A 19,005-nucleotide genomic window follows, 5' to 3' on the forward strand; every position below is an offset into this window, starting at 1 on the left:
AGCTGAGCCTATCATCATTCAGAGGGTTTTCATTATCATTTCAGTGTCGAATGAGTCATTTTACATCTTATTCATGCTTCAGTTGTGCCTAGGCAAGGTCATTTTCCTCTCCTAGGGTTTTGAAGCCAATTTCTCTTGGACGGTCAAATCATCGGCAAAACTTGTTTCATGATGTTCATACACCTTCCCCTATCCTCAAAGTACCTTATCAAACACTTCCCATCCCTTAGATCCGCCAAATTCCTCATTTTTGCACAAACCCTAGTTTCTAGCTACAACCTGGCAATTTTCTAGGTTGGGCCTGTGTTTTGCCCTTTTGGACCCCTTCCCCTCACTCAATCTCTGAGATTCCACTTTCCCCTACTTCCTAACATCCCTCCCCACTCCCAAAAATTTCCTCAAGAATTTAGAAGCCCCCTATCCCCTTCATTTCGCTTCATTTCGACAGAGTTCCTTGTTTCACACACTGGGACAAGTTTCACTCAAATTATGTTTCAGAGCAATCAAAGATGAATTTTGGAAAACTGAGAGAGGTTTTTGTCCAGAACATGCCAAAGAATAAAAAAATCCTTCACTTTTTGCACAGGTGTCATTTTTTGAGAGAAATGTCAAGAATTCCGTTGCCTCAGGAGAATCAAAGACACCTCTGAAGTGACCTTCGAAAAATCACGTTTTCTCCTAGCTTGGTTGGTCAAATGATTTTCTTGATGGGTAAAATGATAACTAGACACAACGAGATTTCCAATGAGCTATCATGAGCTCAATTTGGGGTTGAGGAAGGCATTCAAAAGTTTACTGCAACAGCACTCTTCTTTCAGGCAGCCTCATTTGGCACTTTTTGACCAGTCTTGGGCGATTTGAGTTTTGACAGGTCAAATCAACTCCAAATTGAAAAATTCCACTTGGGTTGGAAAGTATACTCAAATACCGTTCCAACGAGCCATCCTACACCTGATTCCAACACCAGGAAGGCCTCCAAAAGCCTCCTACAAGGTGCGCGACCCGTTGAGCCAGAGGTGCGCGACCCGTTGGGCAAGGTGCGCGACCCGTTGAGCTGTCTTGCTGCAAACTTCAAAAAATTGCCCAATCTTCCTCTAAATCATCAAATTTGTTCAAGATAGGCTCTTTACACATTGTTTTGGAGGTTGGTGATGGACGTAAGCCCTCATGCTATGATTTTAACCTCAAATCATGCAAATGCAAAGACTTATATGGCTGCTTGCTAATGTTTGTAAAATGCTAGGGTTTTGTGACTGTTTCAAGTGTTTTTTGTCCCATTTGGTCCCTTCCCTCTTTTCCTCTTTCATTCATAGTCATGCTTTCATCTCTGTCCCATATTATTTGTACATAAAATGTTGACTTTTTCTCCCATCCCTAAGCTATAAAACCCTACCCCTCTCACAAGCACCCAAAACCCTAATTCCCTCTACCATACACATGCAAAAAATAAAACAAAAAGAAAGATACATTTGTAAATAAAGAAAGAGTCATGTGAAAATAAATGTTGTTGTATATCTAGAGGCATGTACATAACCCCTATATACCCTTGACATCCCCTTGTACATGAAAACCTTCCCTCTATGTGAAAACAATGTGCATGTACTCCTTAAGAACAAAAAGAGCAAAAATTTACCTTATGACACACATGAAATCCTATAAGAAAATTTGGTGTATGGTGTCCCTATGTCCCTATTGATACATGTATGCCCCTTCCATGTTCATTATCATACATGTTTTGTCCCATATGAGATGTTCTTTGCAAATGATTTCCCAATGTTAAAATGTGTTCCTATATGCATGACAATTTGTAAAGTTTCCCTTGAAAATTCCCTGTTATTATCATATATTCCCATTCCTTGTTAAGAAGTTCCCTCCCCTAACATTCCCCTCATGTTTTTTCCCCTTGAAACAGCATAGAGTTCAGTACTTTTGCAGGCAGAGGCAGCAGTTCAATTTGTCCTTCAGTTTGTCCATCTTGCTCCAAAACCATGTCAGATACCGAGACTTATGAGCAAGGTGATGACCATTCATCATCCACAGAGGTTGAGGTACAGAGGAGGCCTCATAAGGGTGGAAAGGGCGGTCATCATAGACTATTGGGCAAGGATGCATGTTTGCAAGGAAAAAATGAAAATGTTCCAAAGGAGGTTGTCCGAGGCCCTTAAGAGGAAGAAGAAGACCAACCCACTCCGCATCTTGGCCGAGGCTTCTCTCACTCATCATGACACTCACTAGCCTCTTCACAGCACCAAGAAAAAAAAAATTTGGAAGTTTTGGCTCATTTTTGGCATTTTTGGGCAATTTACAGGTTTTGGCTTCTCAACGGGTCTCACCCCCGGTGAGACCCTTTGCCATCATAGCTCCGTTTTGCAAAAACTCAGCATTTTTAGATTTTCATGCAAATTTACATATTCCCATGCATTACCTTGAGTTTTCATGGAGTTTTGGGCCTCCAAAAGGTCAAAACACAGCCAAATTTTGACTTTTTGCCCCTTTTTTGAGCTGCAGAAGTAGTCTTGGGAGAATTGACTTTTGACTGAGCAAATGACCTATAAATCCAAAAATTCTAGTTGGGTTGGAAATTAGACTCAGAGATCTTTCCAACGAGCTATCCTGCACCTCATTATGACACCGGGAAGGCCTCCAAACAGAGCTCCAAAGTGTGCGACCTGTTGAGGATGATGTGCGCGACCCGTTGAGGAATTTGTGCCAGATTTGACCAGTTTAGCCCAGAATTTGCAGTTTAGCTCCTGTTTGACTTTCTGAGGTCGATGGTGGTCCTCTTGACTGTACTTGTGGCACTTTTTGGATACTTTTACCCTTTCGTAACTCTTCTAGAAGATTCATTCATGTAAAGGGTAAAAATTGACTGTATGAACTGGTTTCCAAGTTTATAGAGGCAAGTTGTTTTGACTGCCTATTTTGTAGTGCTTAGTTTAGAAGTTGTTCAAACAGCTCCTAGGATAGTGAGCTCGACCCATGGAGGTAGGGAAAGAGGTTAGATCATCTATATTATGTACTTTCATGCTCATTTTCATGGTTGGACTCTTGAGGGAGGAACTATCATTGTATTATTCACTTGTATCTCTGCAATTTTTTGGCTAAGGAAGACCAGGGTTTTGCAGTCATCATTGGGATTCTTGTGGACTCATTTTGTTGATGGTGTGTCTCTTCATGTTATTGTAAGATTTGTTATGTGATTCATTTCCTTTCTATACTGCTGCATATTAAACAAATGAAGTGATAAAGTTAGAATTCATGCTTGCCATGCTCTGCTTTCAAATTTGTTTAATTTCTATGTTTTCTACTGTCTAAAGAGAATTCAAATCCATTGTTTTCTCTCTTTAGCCTTCTTATCTCTCTTCTTGATCATCCACTTCAACTAAAGACATCTACACAAGCTCCTACCTTGCCCCAAAGATCCCCCTGCAGAAGCTGTGTCAAATCCCCGCACCCTAAATTGCAGCTCCTCAATTTGCCACCAAAAACCCCAAAAACCCATAAATCAACCTTTTAATCAGTTTACTAGCCTAATATCAGTGTTACCTTTGATTGGTCATCTCATCTCATTGAAGATTTGTCGAGATTGACCGGAGAGAGCCTTCTCCTGCCCCGTAGGGCTAGCTACGAGGCTGAATGGTTTGATGTTGCCTTGAGGTTTACCTTTCTCAGCCTGAGGTGAAATCTCAAGCGCTAACAGTCTCCATTAGAGGAAATTTTAGCCTAAAAGTTCTCATGATATTTTCACGTAATTTCCATGTCATAATATGTAAACCAATCAAAATCAGTTAAATTTAAAAAGAGGTACACATAAATATTTTGGAGGGAAAAGAAGAAAAACTACTTTTTTTAATTGTATTTTTGGCTTATCTTCTTATAGGTTTACTCAATTTGAAGTGTAGACACTCGTTAGATGCGGAGTTAAATTCGACATCCAAACACGCTTTTTTAATGTATCTTCAGTTTTTATCAATGTGGGTCTTCTCAAAAGTATGCATAATGGGTACTCATTGGATGAAAAATTAAATTTGACATCCAACAAGTGTCTACACTTGAATTTTAAGTAAACCTATAAGGATATAAACTAAAAATACAATAAATAAAAAAGTAGTTTTCTTCTTTTCCCTCCAAAATTCATAACTTTTTAATTATTATTTTATCATTTTCCTTAGGAGGCCACTTTTAGGCTGAAATTTCATCTAATGCTATGTTTGGAAGAGTGTCTCAAAATTGCATATCCATATCTTGACGTTGAGCTGCAAATTGATAGGTGAAGGTTTATGATGATGACGTGATATCTACCTAGGGAGATTGAACATGTTTGGAGGTTTTGTTATCATAATAAGAGACTTGACATGTGTGCTAAATGGTCCTACAGGCTCAGGAGGTGATAAAAGACTTGCGTGAACAAGTTATGAAATTTTGGAGTTGATTAGATGTAAGAAAGGGGTTGAAATCAGGGTAACTTAAGTTTCCTAAAGACAACATACATTAGTCACTCATGTTTACCTCATTATACCTACGTTACACCTCCTAGGAAGGCTTTTCAAGAATGGAGGATTAGTGTTACCCTGCCTAGACTCAAATTTCTAGGTTTTATGCACATCCTAGTGAATTTTAGAGGTTTATACTTTGGTATTTCTTCATGGTAACTCTTATAATAGTCTAAGAAATTTAATTCCTATTCTAGAAGGTGATTAAAGTTGAAATTTAAAGGATAAATATTATAAATAAGACAACACCTTCTTGCGGCGAGGTTGGATGGATTGAGAGAGAGACCCATTGATCGGGTATTAAGTAAAGTGCATTGTGGATGTAGTTTCATATTGTATATCAGATGTAAATAAGATTTTGTTGTGCATGTCCCAAAATTTGTTGCTTGCAGGTATCATTGTTCAAAGTGGAGAAGAAGTTGTAGAGGATTGTGTGATCTAGTGAGAGAACATGTTATAGATATTTGTTGGTGTTCGTATATCAAGTTTTTGTTGTAAAGATTGTTTCTTGATTATTGGGGTCCTAGTTTGAAATATGCCAAAAGTGGCCTTAGAGAATTTTAGGGGTAGTGACTCCTTGTTGGTGGTCACTAGCTAAATTGTTTTATGGGTGTTTCCTTCATACTAGTGTTGGCTAGCTAAATTGTTTTACGGGTAGTGGCTAACTAAACATATGTATAAGATATTTTGATTAATAGATGATTCAGGGCAGCGCAACATCAGTAGGGTGGTTTTTATCCCCTTGAGGGTTTCCACTAGAAATACTTGTGTTTGTTTGTGCATGCATGTTTGGATGTTTTTCATGGATTTATTGTGTTGATTTTGTGATTCTTTCACACTAAAATCTACTAATGTTATTTATGTATGTTTTTGTTCAGTAAACATACAAAAATAAGTAAAAATTATATAAGGATTGTCAGTACCGATTCACCCCCCTCTTAGTAGTGATCAACATTTCTAAAACAGACAATGAACTAGGACATTTAGTTGAGCCTATACACCATCCTTTGTAAGAAAAAAAAACAACCAAGTACCCAAACCTTGACCAATCATGGAATAGTCAAGTAAATCGGGTTAGTCGGCCCCGACCTCAGTCAATGTAGTTGGATGATCTATGTATTTTCGACTGGATTTTTTTACCTTGATATTGACTAACTGAGTACAAGCAAGAAGCTCCTCCATCTCCCAATCACAATCATTGATTTCAATGGAGGACTATGATGACAAAGCATCTAGTCAAACTAATTCACATACCCATGGTTGGGAGGAGGATTTGTTAAGAATATAACAAGGACCTCATGCAATGTTTGACTAGGTTTGGTACCACATAAGCATGTGGTTTGAGCCCACGATCTCCCTTTTTGCACTCAAGCATCCCCAAGTAAATTATAATAATGGCGAGTTTAGAAAACGGGGGGTGTATCCACTCATTGGATAAGAAAATTTATCCTGCGGTAAGAGCATAGTTCCATCCTTTGGTAGAGGGGAATGAGCATCTTATGGGTTAGATCTAGTTTGAGGTACTGTCACCAACACGATGTCAATGGGGTTGATTGCATCACATCTCATGGTCGATCAGTTGTCTCTTAAAGGTTATGCAAACTGTAACATTCTTTTTTTTAATCCCTATTTTTGTAACATCAAATGTAACTATGACTTCAATGTGTGGGAACTATAATTGGTTGAACCTTTGTTTTAACAATCATTAATTATTAATTAAATTTAACCACATTTGTTGGAGGAAGGGACAACTTATAGATGTGAGTTATGAGGGGAATTTCTTATTTTACTTGCATAACCTTAAAAGCCATACCCTATTGAATTAAATGTTAGAACCACTCGCAACTAAGAAAAACCATTTTACCTAAGAGGTTTTAATGTGATGTGATTGGGGTTGAACTAGAGTTTTCATATTTTATGACAATTCATTTATGAAGAGTAAAGATCAGAATGGGTCGTTCCCATTCTCATCGTTCCTTCCTACGAATTGAAGAGAGCCAAGGCGACGTGAAAGGATGCAAGAGAAATTCTACATATACACATAGTTGAAATGAATTTAGGGTTCGCTTCACTTATTAGATGAAAAGGAAGTTGCTCGAAAATTCATTATTTAAAGCTTCCTATGAAACTAGATTCCCTCCCCCCCCCTCCCTTCTTAGTTTGGAGGTTGTATGACCTTGAGCCAGTGCCCTATGTCTTTGGGTGTTTGAGGCCACTAAAATCCCCTTGTCAATGTATGTTTCTGGTGTGTAGTTTTGTGATTGAATTAAACCACTGTGTTCTTATGATTAGGTTGATGAACTACTTAGTGCTTGCTAACTTACAGATAAACCATCCTCATTTGGAATCAATCCTTGGTTAAACCATTGGGTTCTTTTAGTTAGGTTGATGAATCACTTAATTCTTTCCAAGTTCTCGCTAACTCACAGATGGACCACCTTCATATTGGAATCAATCCCTGGGTTAAACCAACAAGAGATTTTAGTTAGGATGATGAACCACATAGTTCTTGTTAAGTGCTTATTAATTTCCTAATGAACAACTTTCATACTGGAATCAATCCTTGGTTTAAACCATCGGGTGCTTTCAGTTATAAAAATGAAGCACTTAGTGCTTTCTAAGTGATTTCTAACTAGCTAATGAACCACCTTCATAGTGGAATCAATCCTTCAGTTAAGCCATTGGGTTCTTGTAGTTAGGTTGATGAATAACTTAGTGCTTGCTAATTTCTTTCTAACTAACTGGTTGACCACCTTCATAGTGGGTTCAATCCTTAAATACTAAACAAAACACTCCCCTTAGAAATTTGGGTGAATTCCTGTGATGTAAAGCTCAAAGACTAAGTGAGTCACTCTAGTTGTTACTGTCGAAAGACTAGTTGACGAACCACCTAGAAAATGGGATTCATCTCTTGAGTGTTTAACGAAACCGTTGATGTGAATTTTCCCTTTGGAAGAATCCCCTTGGACTCTGGATCTAACTTGGGGGTGGTTAATTGCAAGAGATATTACAATGTAGTTGGGCTATGGTTGGGTGGAGAGTGGAAGTCTCTCCAATTGCCAACAATTTTAACTCACTCGAATAAGTATAATAATTTATGCATATATGGCTATGCTTGTTATGTTAATTGTTAATATATGGTTATGTATGATTCATGAATGAATGCTTCAATCACTAAATATTCATGGTTTACTAACTATTTTACTTGTGTAGGATGGTAATGGACATGGTAAATTTTAGGGGTGAATTTTAGCCCAAGGGCGAAATTTAAGGGGTTTTGCATTTAGAGGGGTAAATTTTTTATAAAACACCCTTTTCATATAGTTAACCCAACTTTTATTTAAAAAATAAATTTTTTTTTTTTTATTTTAGCCCAAAAAAAAGGGCGGATAAACCCTACGAAGGCTCATTTGGCCCTATTCGCTTGGTTTGGGAGATTGTATTCCCTTAAAATCATTGGATTTTCTGATTCGCACATGTTTTGGGAGATTGTGTTCCATTAAATTCACCGAATTTTCTAATTTGCAGTGTTAAATTCGCTTGCAATCGCCCCATTTTTGGTTTTCCTGGTTTGGGAGGTTCGATTTGGTCCCAATCACCCTGATTTTTTGGTTTTCAAATGGAGGGAAATGGTGAACGACTCCCTATTTTCAAATTGGTTTTCATGGTGTATAACTTTGCTAGTTTTGGTCCTCGGATTTATCAGTTCACAAATCCGACTCTTTCTAGCAGGGCTGAGGGCTACTTAGAGGGCATCCATGAAGTCTAAACAAAGCTAGGATATGGAAATCCGTTCTTGTGAAGAACATTAGCCTAAGGAAGGAGGTGCAAAATCTCAAGGAAAAGCTGAGCTCGAAGAGGACAAAAAGAAGTTTGTTATATGCATGTGAAGATGCCGAAGTCTGTCCATAAGCAAGGCCAAAGTTCTATTCTTTTCTGAGCTCTAGAAGGATTTGTTTATAGGCAGGAATAAGCTCATTGAAATTCTGCCTGAGGTGTATTTTGTTCTGTGTCAAAAGGGGTGGGTCGAAGCCCTAGAGGAGGCGAAAAAAGACCTCAAACCTTAACCAGTAGCAGGTGAAATGCCTTAAACAGAGATTAGGCTAGAGAGAAATAAGCCTCATAGGGACCAGGTTGTACATTTTGTGCAGAATCCTCCATTTCTTGCCAACTCATTGCAACCAGTGCTAGGTGTTACAGATCCATTTGGGCACATCAACCCCAACTTATAGATTAGTACTATTAGGGCCCATAAAACCCTAATTCAGTTGTTACATGCCCTAAATAAGTAAATCATCAGAATGCCTAGCTTCCTAAAAAGTTTCATGACTAAATCATCCAGAAACTGCCTCTAAGAAGATCAGTGTTGGTAGGCCTTCATTAGGGTGCACTGCAATGCAAACCATACACTGATCAGGTGCTATGCAGTGCACTTGGTCCCCCTTTGGCCTGTCTTGGGCGAATTTGAGAGAATTTCCATGAGGGTTTGAAAGATTCCTTATCCATTAGATGCCTCTAAAAGTTTCTTAAACCTATCTACTCCTTTGAGCTCGTATTTAGATGAGGAAGGGAGTTAAGGAACATCAATCCCTTATCCCTTCCTCCATGGAACTAAATTCTAAGTTTGGGAGGGCATTCATTATCAACATTTATGGCATAACTTCCTTCATTTACCTATAAAAATACCACTCATCTAAGTGATCAAGGGCTGGAAATTATTGAATTATAGGGAGATTTTGTTAGTATGAGACTTGAGTTGATTTCAAGTATCGTAATGATGTCAAAATGTCCTGCTTGTTATGAGGAGAGGATGGGATTGAACTGGAGGAGTGATGTTGAATCAAGAAATCGGTGTAACTCTTCCTTTTACTAATAAAGTGTTCAAAGCTTTTTCCATATGCTTGTGTTATTCCTTTATGCTTTCATATGTGTATCATGTATTTGATTCCATGCTATGTTTAATCAATAGATCATTATCATATGCCTTGATTGATTGTTGTCTTCTACCTGTGTGCAAGTACTCTTCAAAAGGATTAAGTACAGAGAGGAGTGGCAAAATTCGTCAAGGGGGATAAGGAGCAAGCGAAAGCTACAGGTAGGCTTCTTTGCGTCTTATTTTATCTATTGGTCATAGGAAAAGTAGAGAATGCTTTGCACTATTGTTCTAGACTTAGCTACTAGTCTAGGGGTTTAAGCATTTATCCGTAGACACTAAAACTTCCCAAAACAAATTGGTGACTCCACTGGGGAGCTATCATCCATATTAGTAGCTTATCAGCCTCTTAAGACATTTCTACACACTGTACTTGTGGTCGTTCATTGAATTTCAATATTTTGTCATTGAAAATTGAGCCAAAATTGTGCCAAATTGTCTTCAAACTTCTGTTACTAGCAATGAAGGACACGGTGCACCATAATGCACTTCCCACATAGATCTAGTGTGCTTCAGCGCATTGTTTCTCACTGCCGCCTGTGTTGATCCCTTGAGGGTCAATTTCCCATCTAGGAGCTGAAGTTTTTGAGCCAATTTTCTCCTGTTTGAATGATTTCTGAATGTCAATGATGTTTTGTTTCTGAATATAATGTTTCATCTCCTTACTTGGCCCTATTTAGACTAGGATTGATAAACGTTTCTCATGTATTTACTTTATCATTTTCAATCTATAGTTGAAAGTTAGTTTATTGATCAATTGATCTTTAGTGAAAGAAAGTGTCGTAAAATCATATTTTCCTTCGAAAATTGAATTGTCGTCAAATCTTCATTCATGAAATATCAATTGATTAATGTGTGAAAATGATTAGTATTTTCATTGAAAGTGTCGTAATTCCTCATTTCTTTGAAAACGAAAGTGTCGTAAAGTCTTCCTTTCCTTGAAAAGAAATTGTCGCAAAATCATCCTTTTTATGAAAAGAGATTTTTTTATCAATTATGCATATTTTCTTTTTGTTCAGTCACATTAAGGGAAATTGAAAAGAAATACATGCATGTTGCATTGAAAAAGTTTGTGTGTGTTGATAAGGAATAGTGTAGGGAATTTTCATTTAGATTGTGCTCTTTGCTCTTTGATCAAAATAAATTTGATTGCTCTATCCCTAAGTAGCTAGGATTTCCATCGTTAAATTGAATGGAAAGAATGCTTATCATGATAGTTTCATTCCTAGGAATTTCATAATACATCACGTGGTGAACTTGAAAGGAAAATTCCTAAGCAAGTTCAACTTAAAATAAACATCAATTTACCTAATGGAGCATTATCATTAACGAAAACATTTAGTAGTTCTAGGCTAGAGATGTGTTCTGGCATCGTAAAACAAAGCAGCTATCTCTAACTTGTCTGCAATACATCCTGACTGTGGTACCTCATTCCACGTACATGAGTATATCATAGCTCGTCCACGTACCTTTGGGTATATAGGGTGGTGTTACAGTACATAAATTATATGGGAATGTTGTCACTGTGCGGTTTTGCATTAGACAACACTTATACAGACTGGGCCTCCGCGTACCTTCGAGTATATATTGGAGGACAACTCTAGGTTGCTATCCATCCTTAAGTAACTGAGTTGGCTGCCTTGTAAATTTTGGTACACCGAAAAAAGCATTTGGGGAGATTTCCTGCTCGTACTTCTTGGTTCATGAGGAGGTATTCTGCAGTTCACAATTGCTTGGTAAACCTTTTGCCTAGCATACCCCATTTTGTTTATTTCTTTTTTGATAATAAAACTAATCAGCAATCATGGAGAAACATCAACCCTTACCTCGTCATTTGTAGAGAAAAATGAGCAAACAACCTTTGCCTCCCGAAGCGACACCAATTCGGGCAAAGCAGTCTCACTTAACCGAGTCTAGTACATCAAGAACTCCTAGTTCTTCATCTTAGTTACCTGAATCATCTATTTCGGTAAGTAAAAAGACTCCAGTTACTCCAACTATTTCTGGTACATCTGTTCCTGAAGAAGAAGTTTCACAGTTACCTGAGGACATTAGCATTGATCCTAGTGAAACATTAACCAAAGTTGTTCAACCACAAGTTGATCCTCAACTTGAGATTTCTCAACAAGAAAGTACTTTTGAATTTGAATCAATTCAACCAGAAGTTAATCTAGAAACAATCCCAGTTCAAACAGAAGTTACATCTAAACCTGAATTTGTTCATGAACCTCTTACTAAAACTGTTGTTCATTTATCGGAACATCTGCACTTCGAAGTTGAACATTCAGAAGTTGTTACTTTACGAGTTACCCTTCAGACACCAGTAACTATTGAAACTCCAACTTCACCAACACCAGAAATCTTTTATGGACTTGACAGTGAAGTTCTTCCACCAAGTTTGATTGACATAGAGGAGGAACTAGAAGAAGATTCCACACTTGAAACCCCATTTCACTTTGGAACTGGGATTTATCTTTACCCAAATACTCCTGATTTCTTTGCTTCATTTGATCATGCTTCTTTTCAAGTACCCATAGAATATTTAGGACAACTTTTGGGCCAGTTAGCTATGCTTGAACAATCGTTAACATCTCAGATTGTATCATCTGATGTAGCTGCAACAGATTCATCTGTTGTCACTTCTTCGATGTTTTCTACCACACCTGAGTCGCACCTGTATGGTGAATCTTCTGTCCCGATTGGTTACCAATAATTATCTGGAACCCACTCAGGGGTTGCTTTTACAACATGGTCATCACCCATGTCCTCAACTAGAACTTTACCTGGTTCTTCTGTCATGGGAATTCAACAGTTTGATCTTGTATATTAGTATCATGTTGGGAAATCTGGTCAACCGAGACCTATGTATCAATTAAATACTAGATTTCCACCATATTGAGAGAAATATTCTTATTCACCATATCCTCCTTATTCCAAGGGACTACCATATGGTAATATCCCATAGTATTCAAGTCAACCTGGAATTAGAGTTTGTCAATGGCAGCCAACAATGCCAGTTCAACCAAGGCTTGTGTATCCAACACAGCCAATGCAAACCGTGTTAGCTATTCCTACTACACCTGTTGTTACTACTGTACCACAGTCACAAGTTCAAACTGTTGTATCACAACCTGTTCAAACTGATCCTTCTACCTTGCAATCATAAGTTTCAAGTCAAGAAGTCCAAATTCCTCAAGTTGTTGTACAACAACCACTTGTTTCTAGAGTTCAACAACAACCTTAGGTTAGTGTACCCTTATCTGGACTGACCCAAGCTTACACTGGTATAGTTTATTCACAACCTGGCCAACCTCTCATTGCCGGACAACAACAACCATTGAATCCACAACAATTATACCAACAACAACAACAATTGATTCAAAAGCTATGGCAACCTCAATTTCAACAACCCATAATTCTAGCAATACCAACCTCAGTTTGGACCTGTTTCATAGGCTCAACCTAGTTTTAGTCAATCTCAAGCTTAACAAGGTCAAGGTCAACGAGGATTTGCAAGTTATGGACAACGACTTATTCAACCTTGTTATCAACAACCACCTTACACTGGTTTTGTTCAACAACCATACCAAGGTTACCAAATGCAGATGCCCTATGCTGGTATGCAAAGACCTATTGCCCAGGCAATTCCATCATATCTTGGGTATGCTCAACCTGACTTGAATCGACAGTTGCCATTTGTAGCAACTTTAGAATTACCAGATTTAAATTGTCTCACTAATGATCCAATCTTATATGCACCTTGGTGGCCGGTAATTCCACATATGTTACCATCTGAGATTCCAAAGATTAATGGAAATCCTGGAGAATAACCATCAAATCATGTTATGACCTTTCATTTGTGGTGTTCATCTAACTCCTTAAATAATGATTCGGTCAAACTCCATCTTTTCCAAAGAACACTTACTGGTTCAACTGCTAAATGTTACATTGAATTACCAAGATCTTCTTTCGATAACTTCACCACTTTAGCTACTACTTTTTTGACCCACTTCCAGTTACCTATTAGATACAAAACTAGAACGGAACTCCTAACCAAATTTAAACAGATTACTGCTACCCATATATCAGATCACATTCATGAGTGGCGGTGTCGTCGTTGAATGGTTAATACATATGTTCCTGATCAGATTTTAGCTGAGTGGTTCATAAAATCCTTGTTTCCATCAATCACTGAGGATGTGGAAAAAGGTGGAGTCATCACAGAAGAGCAAGTCATTGCTCGTGCCCAATACTTGGATTTAATTTACACACAATCTTGCATGGTTTATGATAAAATTACTAATGCACCTCGACTAGCTTTCACTATTCCACCTCCTCCACAATTGAGTAAGGACTCTCATGTCTCGACGGTGTGATTGACTCTTCAAGCACACAATCAGTAGGATGACCATCTAGTCAAACTCTTGCTATTTCCAATCAAACTACCAATGTATTAGAAAATACTCTTTCCTATGAGATTAATGTCGTGTCATCTGACAAAGGAAAAAAACCAAAGAAACCAGCAGGTAAGAAAAATGGGAAGAACAAAAATAAACAAAAAAATTCCCCTCCAGAGAAATCATCTAATTCCTCTACCGTGGCAAGGAAACCTCTTTATCCATGTCTGATATGTAATGATGAGCATTATGCAAGAGATTGTCCACATCACTATGAGGTCTCTAAACTTTTAAAGATTTCGAACACATTGACAGTGTTGACAGATCCATTTCCAACCCCAAAAACACATTTGGTTGCAACAGACCATGCTTCCACATCACAAGTACCTATGTTATCCATTGCAAAGCCACAAAATGATGTTTTGGTGTCAACAAGAAACAAATATTATGGAAATCCATCATCATCGAATAATCAGGCCATTGATCAACCTAATCCTTCGACCTCAACTTCATTTGAAGTTGTTCCACCTATTGTACCTGAATTGACAATAAAACTACCAAAGGGAGTTGTACACAAATCAACATTCAACCATCGGGCTTGGGCAGCTCAAAACTATAACATAGTATAAGATCTTGCTCAATCACCTTCAGTTATGTCAACACTTGAGGTGTTGCAAAATTGTCCTTCCCAGAAACAGGCTTTACTGTCAACAATAGGTAGAATAGATCCTACGGATTCAAATCTTGCATTCTTTAACCATGCGGGATATTCACCACAGTTACCAGCACAATTAGCTTTCCTAATCCAATTAAAAGCTCTGAATAAGAATGTTCATCGAACAATTATTGATGAGGGGGGCATCTACTTGCATTATGTCCATGAACTACTGGAAAACACTTGGTTCACCACCATTTTCATGACCACCAACCACGTTGAAAACTTTTGATGGAAGAACGTATACTCCATGTGGGATTTTGAGTAACCTGCAAGTCGAACTAGCAGGAAAAACAGTTACTGTTGAAGTGGAGGTAGTTGATGGACCCCTCGAGTACAACATTTTACTAGGAAGTCCTTGGTTAAATGCTATGGCTGCTGTGGTTTCCACATATTTTCGTACTATTGCATTCCATTTTAAGGGAGGAATCACAATCATTGATCGGCTAGCCTTCTTTGCCAATAGTTCAGAGGCTACGACAAGCATTCCGTTGGTACAGGAACCCCCATTGTCACTTCAAAGTGTTGGAGTAGGTCTCTTTAAAGATCCTTCCCTAATGGGTACTTTTACCCTCCCATCACCATCTGATTTGGCAGAAGTGGCAAGAGTAGAAACCTGTAACATGATTTCCTCCACCTCATTTGATTTAAGGAGGATTTCCAACCAATTTGAAGTTTACTGTAATCTTGAGGTATTTCCATTAAGCCCCATTGAATTATCATAGCAATCAATCTTTCGGGCTTGTGCGGCAAACCAAATCCGCACTCAACTTTTGTATGGGTAGATAGGTCATTAGAATATTGTATCTCTTTAGATCCTTTTTCACGTATACATTCTACGGATGAAGGAATCATCCAATCAATGATGATAGGAGAGGAACCATAGGGAGATCATCATCATTGTTCCAATCTTCCAGATGACAAAGAAGATTATTTAAATGAGTTAAAACACCGATCAATTATTGATTTCTTGTCGAATTCTGTCAGAGTAGATGTTGTAGATTCTGAGCGTAATTTGTCAAACATAGAAGAAACAATTTGTATAAACATTTCAACCAAGTCTAATATTGTAAAGAACATTCATGTCAGAAAATTGTGTTCTCCATTGGAACTTCATAATTACCGTGCTCTATTTCGTGAATTTAGAGATATTTTTGCATGGTCTTACGAGGAGATGCCATGAATTGACTCAAGCATTGTTGAACACGAGATTAAAATGTAACCTGATGTCAAACCAGTATGACATCAGCTTCGACCTGTTCATCCTAAGAAATTCGTTGCCATTAAAGCAGAGGTTGAAAAACTTTTGTGTGCTGGCTTCATTTTCCCTATACCTCTTACCAACTAGGTATCTAACATTGTTCCAGTAATGAAAAAACAAGGGACATTTCGAGTGTGCATCAATTATAGGGATGTAAATCAAGCATGTCCAAAAGAAAATTATCCTACACCCTTTATTGACTAGATTATTGAAGAATGTGTCGGATGTGAAATCTTTTCATTCATGGATGGATTTTTTGGCTACAATCAAATCGATATCCACCCACAGGACCAATCTAAAACAACTTTTATATGTCCTTGGGGCACATTCCCCTATCAAAAGTTATCTTTTGTTTTGAAGAATGCAGGATCTACATTTCAGAGGCCAATGAATTATGCCTTCCATGACATCAAGCACATTGTTCAACCTTATCTTGATGATTTACCTGCTCATTCACGAAAGCGGTCTGATCACCCACAACATTTGAGAGCAATATTTTTACAGTGTTGACACTACAAAATAAGACTCAATCAACACAAGTGTGTGTTTTGTGTTGGCTCTGGTCGATTTCTTGGATTCGTAGTATCAAAATATGAAATTTTACTCAATCCAATTAAGTTTCAGGCAATCCTTGACTTGCATCCACCTTCAAACTTGTTACAGTTACAAAGACTTCAAGGGAAGACAAACTTTCTGAGGAGGTTCATTCCAAACTATGCTGAGTTGGCTAAAGGTTTTACACATCTATTGAAGAAAGAGGTACCCTTCCATTGGGATCAAGTTGTGCAAGCTTCCTTTGATGCTTTCAAAAATTCCCTGATTAGAGCATCATTAATGTATGCCCCAACTATCAAAATGACTATTACCTATATCTCGTCGCTGCAGATACATCCATTGGTATGGTTTTAGTCCAAGAAGAAAGTGGAATTGAACATCCTATTTATTACTTGAGTCACAATCTCAACAATACAGAAATTGAGTATTCCTACATTGAAAAGTTATCTTTGGCAGCCTTTCAAGCTGTACAGGTATTTCGTCATTACATCCTCCTCCGTAAAACTACCATTATATCAAATTGCAACCCTATGAAAAACATTCTGTCACGTCAATTGTTGGGGAGAAAATATTCAAAATGGATAGTAATTTTGCAGGAGTTTGATTTGGAGTTCATCAAATCTAAATCAAAGAAATCTCTTCTCTTCGCCGAGTTACTTTGCGATCTTCCATCATCCTCCAATGATTTAACATTAAAAGCATCAATATTGGATGAGACTCCATTTCTTATCTCATCAAGTGATCCATGGTATGGAGATCTACCGGTCTATCTCCAGACCCAAGCTTTTCGGCCTAATACTGCTCGCTCTGAACAGTGACGTACTCGATAACAAGCCAAATATTATCTGATCATTGGTGATACACTTTATCATCATGGTGTCGATACAATTTTATGTAGGTGTCTCACTCATGAGGAATCCAAAAAAGCTTTGAATGAATGTCATTCAGGTGCTTGTGCGGGGGATTTATCTGGTTATGCTACCGCACAGAGAATTCTTCGTGTTGGTTACTTCTAGCCCACTATATTTAAAGATTTCATTATTGCTATTTGAAGTTTCCATGCTTGCCAGATATTTGACCGAAAAACGAGATTACCACCTACACCACTACATCAATTCATTGTTGTTGGCCCATTCGCCAAATGGGGCATTGACTTTATGATATGCAACCCCACCTCGGCCAGGGGCATGGGTATATTATAGTCGTCGTTGACTATTTTACCAAATGGGCCAAGGCAATCCCAACATTGAACAACAGTGGTGAAACAATTGCTTTATTTTTCTCCAACCATGTGGTTTCCAGGTTTGGTGTACCATAAGCCATAGTTACAGATCATGGATCGCATTTTCACAATCACATGATGGTTGAGTTTACCGCGAAGTTAGGACTGTCACATGATAGTTCTACTCCATACTACCTGCAAGCTAATGGACAAGTTGAAGCTATCAACAAAGTCCTTAAGTGCATGTTGCAGAGAATGATTGGAGTTCATAAAATAAATTGGAATTTAATCATGTACTCGGCTCTGTGGGCATATGGAACCTCGGTGAGAAATGCGACCGAATTTACACCCTTTCTATTGGTGTATGGTTTGGAAGCAGTCTTACTAATCCAATGTGAAATCTCGTCTCTCAAACTAGTGATTGACCTACTACCCAACACTTCTAAGGAAGAAGCACGTTTCTTAGAGTTAATCCATCTAGATGACACCCATTGTGATGCTGCATTGGCTAATGAAGCGCACAAGAAACGTATTAAGGTGCAATATGATAAAAATTTCAAGCCTCATGTCTTCTCAGAAGGTGACCTGGTCTTGCTTTACGATTAGGAGTCTAATAAACTTGTCGCAGGAAAATTTGAACCACTTTGGATGGGCCCTTAAATTTTTAAGCGTGTTTTGACGAAAGGTGCCTACGCGTTAGTAGGCTATGATGGGATTCCATTGTTGCAGCCTCGAAATGGATTGTACCTTAAACATTACTATGCTTAGTTAAGTGTAGTAAAACTCACTGTATATATTCTCTGATTACATGTGTGTGTGTGTTTATTTTAGAGTTCTTATTTTTTTATGGGGCTAGTCGTAGTACATAGAATTTATCCTCTGCAGCATGGGCCATTTTCACTCCAAGCAGTGAGTTAGTGAGTTTTAGAGGGATATGTATTGGACGATTGACAAACAATATTGTTGAGTATAACACATTGATTGAACTCCTCTTTGATGCCATTTCACTTGGCATACGCTGAATCATCATTAGGCTAGACTCACAACTCATTGTACTACAACTTGCTAGCATTTATACCGTCCTAAACCCAACAATTCATCGCATGTTCCTTAGAGTTCATATTTTGGAAAGGTATTTTGAGTTTATTCAATATCATCATATTTCCAGAAATCTAAACACATTAACTGATTCTCTAGAAAATTATGTGTTAAATAGACATTTGCGACATATGTAAGGTAAGTAATTTCAATTCACATCATCAATTGAATAGGATTGCATAACTTAACCATAATAAAATTCTGAAAGTAAAATAGATAATTGTGTTAAAAGTTTTTACAAATAGTTTGTGTCCAAGACAAAAATTGGTCATCTAACCCAAAAACTCAAAATGTATGCAAAAAACATCTAAGTAGACTAGTTTTTCTCATG

This window comes from Pinus tabuliformis, chromosome 7, assembly GCF_031772625.1.
Source record: "Pinus tabuliformis cultivar Carrire ecotype Pingquan chromosome 7, CPIR1, whole genome shotgun sequence".
Taxonomy (NCBI): Eukaryota; Viridiplantae; Streptophyta; class Pinopsida; order Pinales; family Pinaceae; genus Pinus; species Pinus tabuliformis.